We start from the raw sequence: 11396 nt of genomic DNA on the forward strand, positions 1-11396 counted from the left end.
GCAGAGGGGACTAGTGAACTATAGGTACAATTGCTCATTATTCTGACTTTAAAATCATCTCCCTGTGTTCAGCCACCACCTGACTGCCACCATCTGAAATACCAGATGTATTCAATTCCTGAGCTTTTATGAGGTTTTCCAGTACAATATGACTCCTGAGTAAATGACTACTTTCCTGAGGCATTTACCATTCCTACGGCTGCTGTTTCTCTTCACATGTTATGGTTTGAGAGTTACATATTTAATTTAATTGAAGATGATTTAATACAAGGTGGAGTTTGTATTTCTTATTCTCTTTCTCCTTGATATTCTGGGGGTGATTTCCAAAGGCGGAGGCGTGACTTTATATGATTATCTCAAAACTGGAAGTCTAGGAAATGGATTTTAAGTAACAAAGGCAACTTTTCTTTCTAATCTGGTACTTACTAATAAATTACATATAAACTAAAAATAGGTCATTTAATGTAAATCTTATTCCTATCTTATTGTTTTATTCCTGTAAACGTTTTTAACATGTCAATTTTATTGATACATATTAATAAAGCATACAATTCATCCAAAGTGTGCAATCAGTGATATTTGGTATGATCACATAGTTGTGCATTCATCATTTCAATCTCCTGTAAACTTTTAATTATAGGGTCTTTGAAAGCAGAGAACACATACTCTCCTTTTATTTTCACCACTGCCACTAGCACAATGCTGGTCATAAAAAATGTTTGATAAATATCACGCAAAGTCTATTGAGAATGAGTAAGAGAAACCATACCTGCCTGCCACTTTGCTCCAGGTTTAAATACTCCCAGGCCATCATTCACATTCTCAGCCTTTGTAAACCCATTTTTCCCATTTCATTCTTAGCCACAAGGACTTTTGCAGATTGCAATATGGAGAGCTTAATTCACCTCCATGTTTCAGATTTAAACTCTGCATCTCCTATGGAAATAGTCAAACGCTGTCTCATACATTAAATTCAAGCTATGAACGACTAAACTCTCTATAAAAAACAATTCAAACTCCCTCTCAGAGTCCACAAATATGAAGAGCCTCTGGGAAAGAGAAAAGACTTTTTATGGGCTTTAAAGATGATCTGATAGGGAATGACATGCAGATATTGCATGAGCTCTGCTTCACTAGGGAGGGCAGACAAACTAGCAGTCACAGAATGGCAGAATTTCCCAAAGGATGTGAGATGTCTAACAAAGAATGTAGCCCATGTCAAATACATTTGACAATCACTGAATAAGTGTCCCTTTCTGGGAGAGTCACAGGATCAATTAGTATATTAAAGGCTCTGAGAAATCCTGTAGTAAAAAAAAAAAAACCCAGATAAACTTTGTTTAATTAATACAACTTATTTTTTATCATATGAATAATTAACCATTCCAAGACTTGGTTTCTTCTTCTGCAAAATAAAGATAATAGTATCTACTTCAAAAGAACATTTTAACTATTTAAAAGGATAATCCATTTAACCAGTGCCTGGCTTATTCTGAGTCCTCTAAATTTTAATTGTAGTAGTTTCTTTGTTTTATTGCAGTTTAATTGTGGTAGTTGTAGTTTCTGTTGTTGATAATAAAAGTAATAATACAATATAGCATAAAATAATATAATACAAAATATCTAATGGTATATGTCCTGGGAGGTATTATATTAGAACCAGAGTCCACGGACCCCTTTGCCAGTCAGGTGAAATGAACACTACTGTAATTTATTTATTGCATACATTCATAAGTGAAGGAAATGCTAGAATTCAGTTAGAGGTTAGAGAAAATAAAGATAATAAGCTGATTTTTTTTTTCAACTCAAGCTCAGGGACCCCCTGAAATCTTTCCATGGACCCCTGGTTAAGAACTCTATATTAGAAATATGCCAATGTTTACATATCACAAATCAATGAAATCTCATAAATGAGCCATTCCCAGACTATCACAAGACACCCACTGGATCAAAAATTTCAATATGTTCCCTTAAGTTCTCCACTGCAGTAGTTTAAGCCAAGTTATTGCTCCTACTGGTTCTTATTAGTGTCTACCCTAATGTGGTTCTCAGGAGAGCCATGAAACAACAGATCTGGATTTCAGGAATGCAGTGTGGATGAGTGGAAGAAGCATTGATCTGGCCCGTATCCAAGTTCTACTCTTTGCTCTCTGTGTGATCTTGGATAGCTTACTTAACCTCTCTGGACTTCAGTTTTCTCAGCTGAAAAGTCAGGAAAACGATTGCTAGTTACAATGTGGTTGTGAAGGTGAATGGAATTGTAAGCAAGTGGCTTAGTGCCTGGCACATATAGGTTAGTTCCTGGGTCGTTCCAGGTGTGTTCAGGACTTTATATCACCTGTGGTGATAGCCCTGCTCTCCAACTAGAATCCAGAACCTTAGTTCTCCTTTCACACAGGAGGATGTCAGTTGCGGGTTGACTGCCTCCTTCTCCCTGCCCTTCCGTCTCCTCCCAACCCTGCATGGGTTGGTCTCAACCCTTTAGGGCATTATCCTCAAAATCTAAAGTCTTAAGAATTTCACCCTGTTAACTCAATGCTGGATGTACCAGCTTTGATTCTTTTATTCTTCATTCCTTTTAGAACAGGAATGGGCAATAACAAAATAATAAGAATTTCTTTATAATTTACTACAAGGCAGACACTATGCAAAAACATTTACCGTTGTTACTTTTTAAAATTTTCCTTTGTCTTCATGGAAGTATTCTTATACATCAATTTTGCCAATGAGAAACTAGACTCGTAACTTGCAAGAGGTCACACAGCTTGTAGAGTCTGCTGGCACAATTTAGCACTTAGCAGTTTAATTCCAAATCCCAGTCCCTTTACGACTTTACTGCCTCTTTTTTTTTTTTTTTTTTTTTTTTTTTTAAAGAGAGAGCATGGAAAAATACCACACCAAAAACCACCTCCCAAGAAGCACCAGCCTTGTTTATCCTTAAACACCGGTGCCAGAAAACCTAGAGAAAAGGGCCACGAGCAGTGTAGACTACTTTGGAAGTACATACTGGAATTTAACTTTGGTGATGTTTTTACCAACCCAGAGACCCCACCTCTGTCTCTTTCTGTGGATCACAGTAGCCCAGGGGAAATGCTGGAGATGAATCCATCAAACATCATGTCTTAAGTTAACTAAAGGCTCACTGCCAGGCTGCCTAAAGAAATACGAGTAAATGCTCTCCTCCCAGCCCCTTCAGTGGCAAGCCTATGTATACTTTCTGCTGTATTATTTTGGTTACAGAGCTCATCATAAAATTTTAATCTCTGGATGAAATCCTTCAGAAGTGTGCAGAAATGAGAATGTAGGCTAGAAAGATATTAATTTCTAGGAGATGTGACCGAAAAAATCATCAGTAGCAGCATCCAATTTATTTAGGAACATTTCAGCATGCAGAGCATTGCCTCATGATAATTTACTAATCTGCAGTGCCAAAGTCTAAGAAGCACACTATCCACTCCATTTTATGGTTGAGGGAAGCCAGAGAGGTGAGGTTCCATGTCCAAGGTTACACAGGAGTTAGTGGCAAAGCTGGGATGCCAACCTAAGACCTGCACTCCATCTACCACCCATGGCTTCTCCAAAGAAAGGTTTCTACTTCTTAGGGTTCATTTACTGACAATAGCTCCCAACTGCCAGGACTGAAAGTGCTGATTAGCTGAAGCATGTCTTCTAAACTCAAGGTACATGGGAACAGATGCTCAGGGTATCTTCAAATGCTCTGGAACATTCCCAAGTTCAGCCTTCCAAGCTCATTCCATGACTTGAGTTAGCAAGCCCCTGCTAGAACATCCTAACAGATTCCTTCCCTGGAATCCTAACAGAGGTTCTGTTTTCTCTGGGGATTAGATGACAAGGAGTTCCCAGGCCTGAATTAGCACTTCTTTACTACCCAAGGAAAAATGTCCTACTCCTGCCCTTTGCCACAAGCTATGAAAGGTAGCGTGATCAGCCTACCTTCCCATTTAAAACTGGGAAAGCCCTATTGGTCACCCTAATAGAAGGAGAAGATGTAATTGAAAACCAAATCCTAAACTGGACCCTAGTTTTCTTTCCAAAACACCCCTAGACTATATTAATTGCTAAATATTCCCCAGAATTAAGGCAGTATGGATTATGATCAAATATATCTAGATTAAAACCCAACTCTGCCATTTCTTAGCTGGGTAAACTTAGACAAATCGCATAACTGTTCTGGGCCTCCGTTTCCTCATCTGTAAAATGAGCACAGTAGTATTTCCATCCAAAAGTCAATGTAAAGATTGAATGAGGCAATGTATGTAAGTTAGGCACAGCACCAGGCTCTGAAGTAATTGGTAGTTATTACTACACTTACCTAAGTAATTGGCTTAGTAATTGGTAGTTTGAAAAAAATTCCCCAGTTAAGGTGGGTGGGTGGCACAGTGCCAGGTGTGGCTATCTACTCACACAGACCTTGGTTCAAATCCAACTTTTTTCTTCTTAGAAGGGTGACTGATGACAAGTTTCTCAACTGCACAGAGCCTCATCTGTAAAGGAGGATACATTACCTTCCTCCAAATGTCATTATTTTAAGAAGTAAATGAGAGATAGTAAGCTCTTAGCATGTCTCAGCATATAGTAAATAGTAAGTGGAAGGTATTATTACTGGAAAGAATATATTAGGACTTCTTTGGTTGTAACTGAAATCAACAAAATAGGGATTTTATTGACTTATGACTTGAAAAGTACAGGAATAGAGCTGGCTGAATCTCAGCAGGATTTTCTAGATGCAAATGATGTTACCAAGAATCTCTCTCTCCATCTCTGAACACCATTTCCCCTCTGTGATGCTTTGTTTTCAGGCAAGGCAAACTCTCTCTATATGAGGGAAATTGCTTAGCAAATCCTCAAGAGAGAAAACCACTTTAAAATAGTTTCAACAAAGTTTGGAGATTGACTCTCTTTCAACCCAAGTGATTTTCTATACCTGTCCCAGAACCAATCACTGTGGCCAGGGTAATGAAATATGCCATATCTTAGTTTGTCATCCTCCTATGACAAATACCATGTAATGTGTTAGCTTAGCAAGAGGAGATTTATTGGCTCACAGTTTGAGATGCTAGAAGTCCACAATCAAGGTCTCAGCCTGGCCATTCTTTCTCCCAAGTCAGCAGCAGTCTGGTGCTGGCTTGCTGGCAAACCTTGGGTCTCCTGGGCTTGCTTCTCTACCTGCCATCACATGGCAATCCCGCTCTCCTTGTGTCTGCTCTTCTGATTTCTACTGACTTCCAGCCTCTAGTTCCACCCTCTGACTTGTCTTAATAAGGTCTCCAGTGGACCAGATTAAGGCCACACCTTAATTAATAATACCATCTTCCAAAAGTCCTCTGCATGAATGGATTTACACTCACACGAATGTGGATTAAGATTTGAAAGTGTTTGGTGGGGGAGGACATGATTGAATCTGCCATATGCTGATTGGCTAGGCCTGGGTCACCTGTCATCTTGGCTAGGCCTGGGTCACCTGTCATATCTAGAACTGAAGAATTAGGCACAAATCACCAGTGTCAAATAATGAGGGTTTCCCAAAGGAAAGTTAGAAGAAATGAGACTGGATCCTGGGCAGGGGAAAACTACAGCTCTCCCTCCATTTACATTATGATAGTATCACAGGAATTCTTTAGAAATCAACCCTAGGCAAGAAAAAATTGTTCCTAAACTGCCATCTAAAGTGCCACCTGAATAAATTTTTCACATAATGAACTTTTGACAGCATAGTTCATTCTTTTCTTCTGGCTTGAATTTCCTGGGGAAAGGGCCATATGCAAGGCCATCAGGCTAAAAGGAGTCAGTGTAATCATATGGGAAAAGCACTAGAAAAGTTACCAGGAAATCCGAGTCTATGTCCTGGATCCAAAATTAAGTAGCATTATCTTTGGGCTAATACTTTCTCTGACTTGCACTTTCCCCAAATATAAAGTAAGTAAACAGTACACCCCCTGCATATATCACAAGGTACTACTGATGATCAAACTATGTAAAGCAAATGCAGCTTAAAGTAGCAGAACTAATCTTATTATTACTTAATTAATTTCATTTCATATTATAATTAATATGAAAGGAAATAAAAATAATATGAAAGGAAAATTGTACAAAGAATTAGGGACCTTAGAATTAGAAGATTCATTTCCTTGCATTTTGGCATTAGCATTTGTCTTTAAGTCACAAGACACAAAAAAGCTAAATGAATAGCTCAAGGTCACATAGATGCAAAGTGAAACCTCCAGTGAAGCCTTTCTGAATCTTAGTTTCTTATATAAAATGGGAATAACACATAACTCAGAAGGTTATTGTAACTGTAAGCCCTGTTGAAGCTATGGCCTGCATGGTCTTTATTAAGAGTTGTGTAATGGCCCAAGAACACAGTCCAGCAATTGAAGAGTAATTTCAAAATATGAAGTCATTCACTTTTCTTATTCACTCTAGTAATACATGGGGAAGAAAACAATCTCTTTCCTGCATATTTTTCTGCTTTCCTGCAATAATCTAACAATAGGCCTGTAGTACTCCAAATCCTCTTATCCTTCTTTCTTTTCAACAATTCTTTCCTTTTATGGTTTTATGGCAGAAGGTGAAAAAAGAAGAAACTGAGTGAGCAAGTCCAGAACCCTTTCTGGTGAGCAGGGGAAAGCAAAGCAGGGAAAAGTCACATGTTAATCACATGTACACATCATCACTATCACTGGTTGGCTTCTCCTAGAAGCACACAGAGACCAAATTTAACATGTGGGAGGTTTCTTAGCAAGATGGTATGAACACCTGTGGAAGAAAGGGGAAGGAAGCAGCACTAGTGTTTCAGTTTTCCAGGGCTGCCATAACAAATATATATGCTGGATTGGCTTAAACAACAGGAATTTATTGACTCATGGTTTCGGAGGCTAGAAATCCAACCTCAAGGTATTGGCAGGACATGCTCTCTCAGGGTCCTTAGCATTCCAGCAATCCTCCCCCACATGGAGACCTTGCTTTTGCTTCAACTGATTGACTGCTTCCGAATTTCCTTTGCTTGTGAGAATTCCAGGCATTCAAATTAAGGCCCACTGGGTGTTGAAGTTCTTTGTGAATCCCAAAAAAAGATCATGCTCTTAAAATGAATCCATTCCTGTAGGTGTGAGACTCATTGATTGCATTAGGGAACTTTGATTAGATCACTTTGATTAGCTTGCTTTAGGGCCTTTGATTGGGCCCAGGTTAGGTCTCTGACCTCTTCTGGAGTCTTATATAAACTGAAAACTGAAAGCAGAAACCCACAGAGAAAGGCAGTCACCATTTGACCCTGCCATGTGAGAGAGAGGCCAGCAGCTGAGGAGAAGCTGAGGTTAGAATTAGCAGAGGAGAAGCTGCCATTTTGCCTTGTCACTTGGCAGGACTCCAGGACCAGACCAGCAGCCAACCTTTGGTGAGACAGCATCTTGGATATTTTCACAGCCACGGAAGTGAAAGCTTTCACCCTAATAACTTTTCCATTATAAAAGCCAACTCATTTCTGGTATTTTGCATCAGCAGCTTTAGCAAACTAAAACACCCACCCTGATATACTTTGGCCTCATATAAATAGGATCTTCAAAGGCCTCACTTACAAATGAGTTCTCACCTTTTTTATTTTATTCCCCCCCGCCCCCAGTTGTCTGCTCTCTGTGTCCATTCGCTGTGTGTTCTTCTGTGACCTCTTCTATCCTTATCAGCAGCACTGGGAATCTGTGTTTCTTTTTGTTGCATCATCTTGCTGCATCAGCTCTCCGTGTGTGCAGTGCCCTTCTTGGGCAGGCTGCACTTTTTTTCACACTGGGCAGCTCTCCTTACAGGGCACACTCCTTGTGCATGGGGCTCCCCTATGTGGGGGACACCCCTGCGTGGCAGGGCACTCCTAGCGCACACCAGCACTGTGCATGGGCCCGCTCCACATGGGTCAAGGAGGCCCTATCCATTGGGCCAAGTCCGCTTCCGAGTCCTCACCTTAATCCTATTTACAAATGGGTTCCTACCCACAGGACCAGGGGTTAGGATTTGAACGTGACTTTATGGAAGATGTGTTTCAGTCTCCAACAACTGGGGCAGAAGAAGTTGAGCTGCCATGAAGACCCATCAACAGCCTCAGCACACCCACAGGGACCTCTGGAGTCAAAGCTGCCTGCACTGGGCTGCAGTGGTCAGGTCTTTATAGATTCCTCTTGATCAGTCCTTGGTTGTGAGTCCCTCAGGGAAGGACCTGACCTGGGGAAAGGACACAGCCTTGGACCATGCAGGTCTCTGCAGCTGAGGCAAGGTCTGAAGAGCTAATGAGTGAAGGCTATCTGTCAACAGCATTTTCAGGTGGCAGTGGGGGGGGGGGGGCTGTACGTTTCTTCACAAATAACCTGGGCTGTGTGTGTAAGTTAAATATGTTAATTCAAGCTTACCTGGAATGTGGAAGATATGTGGGGGGGTATGTGTTAATTCAAACTTACCTAGACAGTATGTGTTAATTCAAGACAATTTGATACTCAGATAAAACACTTGAAACTCTAAGAAATTAACAAAAAGTCCTTTTGCATATAAATACCACCATTTGACTCCCGACTTCTACGTCCTCTGTATAAAAGAAACCCACAAGATCCTAGTTGGGGCTCCGGTTTTTGAACAGGAAAGTTCTTGAGCCTGGTCAATCGTTAATAAATTTCCTTGCCAAAATGACCGCTGAGTCCCGGCCTTCCACAGCCATCATTGAATCTCTCTGCTTCCGCAACAGCAGCAACACATGCTTCTTTGAAGAGGGATCTGGGTGACTCATCACTATGTCCACCACCATCATAAATAAGAGATATACATGCCAACTTGTAGGCACCTAATAAACCACCACCACTAGCTGGCTTTGGCTCCAGTCCTCTTTCCATAGGTTTCCTGTGATCTCTCTTCCTGTAACCACCAGAGAGCTTCTCTATCTGCATCCTCAAACAACAGAAAACCCAGACGGAAGCCAGTGGGCTCAGCATGAGCCTCAGGACACCCAGAGCACCAGATGAGACGCTGCCCTTTTAACATATTAATGTTTTCTAGGCAGGGAGTCATTATCCCTCATGGGCCATTTCCAGGAGCTCTAGATCAGGCAGGGATTTTGCTGGAATGCCTGAGAGCTGGCCCGGGACAGGAAGCACCCAGAGGGAGGATTTGCTGCCCTGCACTTTGCTTCCTCACCCTGTTTCTCTTCCTTGGTGTTCAAAGTCAACAGAGATCGCTCGTGCTGGATGCGTCTGACATCGCCAATGATGGGGCAAGTCTCTAAACTCTGACCCAGTAAGTTGGGTTAGTGTCCGTGCTGGAGGCAGGGGTCCCCGCAGGGAAATGCTCGGCCATCTCCTCAATGCAGGCAGGGGCAAGTCTCCTCATCAGCTCTCACAATACTGGTCAGGAGAAATCAGGTCAAATGAGTATCAGAGGCAGCCTTGAAGAAAAAGAGAAGGGATCAGAGCTGCGCCTCACGGAGATGTGGAGGGAGGATAGGCTGATTTCTTTTTCCTGGGAATGAAGGGTTTATGAGCTGATTGCACTTTTACACATTAATTGTCCTTTTCTTTGCCTTTCTCAGCCATTGCCAGGAATTAATGGACGCAACTGTAACAATCATCATTTCACAACAACTCAGGGGCAGCTCTGGGCATTCCACTGTACCAGCTACTTTCATTTCTTTATTCCTTCCTTCATTCATTCAGCAAATATTTATTGCAGTGCCAGGTGCTCTTCTAGGCCAGAGGATATAGCAGCAAATTATCACATCCCTGGCCCCATGGAATTCACATTCTAGTGGAGGATGATATAGCAAATTTGAAAATACAATATACACAGTATGTCAGATGGTAAAAGATGCTAATAAGAAAAACAAAATAGCAATGGGTATAGAGGGTGTGGGGACAGGAAGGGGTTTGCATTTTTAATTAGGTGGTCAGACAAGGCCTTAATGAGTACACAGTGGTTGAGCAAAGACCTGAAGGAGGTGGGAAAGTGTGCCAGGAGGCAAGCAGGGCATGTCGGGAAGGCCTGTCCTGAGCAATGCCAGGGATCCTGGTGGCAATTCTCAGAGGCCTTTCTCAGGCCCTCCTGGCTGGCCGACATTCAGAACTCCAGGGAGAGCATCAGGGAAGCGACCAACATCAAGTCCCAGACTCCACGGGAGGCAAACACTGTCTGCGCCTTGCCCGGCATCCACACACAAAGGCTGTGAGGTGCCAGATGGAGAGCAGTGGGAATCTGAACATGAGCAGTGAGTCCGGAATGTTCCCCGAATCTTGGTTACCACTCTAACAGCTCCCTCTTGCCCTTGGACAGAGGGAAGTCTACTGAGAGCCAAAGCTTCAGTCCTTCTCAGTCCTCCCCCTACATTTTCTCTACAACCTGGGGAAACTTCTCCCACCTGAGAGTAGTTTAGGCAGTTGACTAGAAAATTAAAAAAAAGAAAATGAGAAAAGCTTTCTGTGTGCTCAAACTTCTGGGCCAAGCATGTGTGACAAGAAGCCTGTGAAGTGAGTGTTATCATTATTCTCATTTCACAACAAGGAAATTGAGGCACAAAGAGGCCAAATGACTAACCCCAGGTCACACAACAAGTATAGGGTAGGGCTAGAATTTTAACTCATGTAGCCTGTCCCTGGAACCCACGTTCAGAGCCACCAGACTATAATATTATAGATCACACATCCAGCAATTAGAATTTGAATCCAGACCTGACTGACCCCAAACCCATGCTCAGGACTACCACTCCACACCATCTACAGTCCTCTCTCTTCCACAATACAGTCTCTCCCCTTTTGTCATTTTATTTTATTTTTTGTTGTTTGCAATATCTAGAGCCCCAAGGTCTATGGCATCTGAAATACTCTATAGGGAGGCAAACTTGGAATTTCTAAGAAATGTAAATGGCTTTATTGTTGGAATAATGGAATTATGGAACTTTGGTATCAGAAGAGATATGGCACACTATGTGACACAGTCCTCTCTCCTTCCACTTTCTCTCGTGCTTCATTTCCTTCACCAACATTCTTTTTTTTTTTTAAGATTTATTTTATTTATTTCTCTTTCCCCTCCCTCCAGTTATCTGTTCTCTGTGTCCATTTGTTGCGTGTTCTTCTTTGTCCGCTTCTGTTGTTGTCAGCGGCACGGGAATCAGCATCATCTTGCTGCATCAGCTCTCTGTGTGTGCGGTGCCATTCCTGGGCAGGCTGAACTTTCTTTCACGCTGGGTGGCTCTCCTTATGGGGCGCACTCCTTGCCCATGGGGCTTCCCTGTCTGGGGGGCACCCCTGTGTGGCAGGGCACTCCTTGCATGCATCAACACTGTGTATGGGCCAGCTCCACTTGGGTCAAGGAGGCCCAGGGTTTGAACCATGGACCTCCCATGTGGTAGG

The sequence above is a fragment of the Dasypus novemcinctus genome, chromosome 26 (genome assembly GCF_030445035.2).
Source record: "Dasypus novemcinctus isolate mDasNov1 chromosome 26, mDasNov1.1.hap2, whole genome shotgun sequence".
NCBI classification, from domain to species: domain Eukaryota; kingdom Metazoa; phylum Chordata; class Mammalia; order Cingulata; family Dasypodidae; genus Dasypus; species Dasypus novemcinctus.